The sequence below is a fragment of the Triticum dicoccoides genome, chromosome 5A (assembly GCF_002162155.2).
Source record: "Triticum dicoccoides isolate Atlit2015 ecotype Zavitan chromosome 5A, WEW_v2.0, whole genome shotgun sequence".
Classification (NCBI taxonomy): Eukaryota; Viridiplantae; Streptophyta; class Magnoliopsida; order Poales; family Poaceae; genus Triticum; species Triticum dicoccoides.
In genome coordinates, this window is record NC_041388.1 from 694,604,560 (window position 1) to 694,607,176 (window position 2,617).

Here is a 2,617-nt window from a genome sequence, read left to right on the forward strand (position 1 = left end):
ATGGCCCATAGTAGGCAGACGCGCGCTAGGGAGCAGCAGCTCGATCTCCCGATCCCAACGATCGAGTGTTTGATAGAAAGATCAGCGGAATTTCCTTTAACGTAAAAAAAAGAGCGATCAATTAGCTGCACGGGTGATTTCCTTCCTATTCTGTTTGACCATTCCATCAGGTAGGGTCGATCACGCAACGATTCCCGGGTCCCAGCCTAGCTGCAGGCCGCCGACGCCGCCGTGCACACACGCACGCACTCCCGCCTGGCCGCCTCGCCGCCCCCAACCCCATGGTAATATCCTTCCTAATTTGTGTATGTTCGCCGCTGATTTCAATTCCGGGCCCTGTTTGGCATTTGCTCAATTGTTCTCCCTCAATCGTCTGCAGACTCTAGGCGCTGTGCAGACCCCCTGTGTATTGTATACACACACGCACTGAAGTTTGATCAGCACTCCGTCAGGTATTGCGATATATTCATATAATATTGATACAAAAAAAATTCCTTTGATGCATAGCCGGCACTGTTCAATAACTGATAGAACAAATTGTTTTGTTTTCAGCATTGTGTGTGTTATTATGACGTCCTCCAGTAAGAGGAAATATTTTAATGTTTTTGACTGATACAGCGATCACTTATTTGAATGATAGATTCAAATAATTCATGGTGTTTAAAGATATATTCAGATTTTTATCGGGCAACCTGATGTCATTAAGTGACAATGAACTTGAAGAATGTTGCATAAAATTTGCAGAAACTTTCTCTTAATGGTTCATCTAATGTTGAGGTATACAATCTTATTTCTGAATGCAATAGCAGTACACCTGCTTTTTCCCTAAAAAAACAATCTTATTTCTGAATTGATGATTATAGGATTCACTTTGTCAGATGGTGTAATGTCTGCTATGGAGATTTTCGGGCATGCCAGAGAAGTTGATTGTTATCCCAATATCTCCATTGTCTATCACATCTTACTTACTGTGCTTGTGACGGTCGCATCGGCCGAAAGAAGCTTTTCAAAGTTAAATTATTGAAGAATTATTTGAGGTCAACAATAACTCAAGAGAGATTAAATGGCTTGGCTACATTATGCATCGAGAAGAAATTATTGGATGGGATTAACATCGACCCCATCATATGTGACTTTGCATCGAGGAATGTTAGAAGAAATTTCAAGGTAATATGTATAAATTATTTCATGCATATACTGATTTTGGATGCATTTAAGTGTTACTGGTACTAATTTATATATACATTTTTGAGAAAAAAAATATACATAGATATACATATATTACAATGAGTGTATATATATTAAGGGCCCCCAATTTTTAGTTCGCCCCGGGCCCCCAAAATCTCAGGACCGGCCCTGATGCCACTTGAGGAGCCTGTGTGCAATCGTTGGAGGGTGCTTGGTCACGCCACCATGCGGTGCCCTTGCCCAGCGACACTGTCCCGCGCTAGGATCCTAACCAGCAAGGCCGACAGGGCTTCTCCTGACCAAGCCAATGCGATCTGATGGAAAAAAACTAGTCAATGTATTTATATGTTAACACTCCTCCTTACGTGTAGCTCCCTCAGGCCTAAACGTGGACCAAAAGTGGGCTGCAATTTTAATTGCGCCAGGTAAGTTTTGAACTGAAGGCCTCTTGACTCTGATACCATGTAGAAGTGCATGCTCTACCCAATGCAATCAAAAGACTGATATGATGAAAGAGACTCGACAATACATTTATACTCAACATTCCTCCCTGTCGCCTAGGAAGGAAGGGGTTTCTTTTTACCTAAAAAGTCACGCACCCTCATGAACTCAGATAGATTGCCAGTATGTATACATGGTTCTATATATTCTCTTTTTTCAGGTTTAGGTTCTTGAGACCGTAGATCTCTGTACAGTGTTTTCCTTTTGTTCAGTCTCCGATCTGTTCATGCAGATCTTTTTATTAAACACACTGTTCTTCTGTTGATGTTGAAAAGAGGGACAAGATCCTTATAATTTTTTGCTGCAAACTTTTGCACACACAATATTGTCTAAACTCATGTATGCATCCCCGCCGTGTTCTATTCAATGCACGTGGTGGAGACAAAAATAAATCATGCAACAGTCTCTTCATTTTGTTTGAAGTTAAAAACATTTTTTGTGAGATTCATGCTCACTTAAACCATTACCGTTGAAACAATCTGGCTGGGGCAGCACCCTGGACATGCCATCGAACTCCAGATCTGACACCTCTGTGTGACGACGTCGAAGGAGGAAACTTGACCAACCAACCTTCAACCACGAATCCATCATCTTCCAGCCGCCGCCGATGGAGAACACCGTCGGTACCCGCTTCTTAACAACCTCTTGTGCTCCGTGCCAATGTTAGAGAGAATGTCGTCTTAACGGCAAAGCCCGAGAACACAAGTCCGCTATAGGGATGCCACCGCCGCCACACCATCCTCACTTGAACAAACTAGCACCCAGATTCACCGCTCACCAAAGAGCAGTATGCCATGTCTTGAAAGGATCTGAAGCTTTCTTATTCTTCACCAGCATCGCCCTCGCCGGAGCCGAGACGATCAACAACCAAAACCTAAGCTAAGCCGTAAAACATGTAGCTACATGATCTGCATGCTAGAACCAGCGA

At 43.0% G+C, this 2,617-nt stretch overlaps 1 protein-coding gene across 1 annotated transcript in view; it reads left to right on the plus strand.

Moving 5' to 3' along the window:
• LOC119304248 (probable metal-nicotianamine transporter YSL9) overlaps positions 1-2,617 on the plus strand; it is a 17,412-nt gene that overhangs the window by 10,964 nt on the left and 3,831 nt on the right. The gene's annotated exons all lie outside the window — the stretch shown is intronic.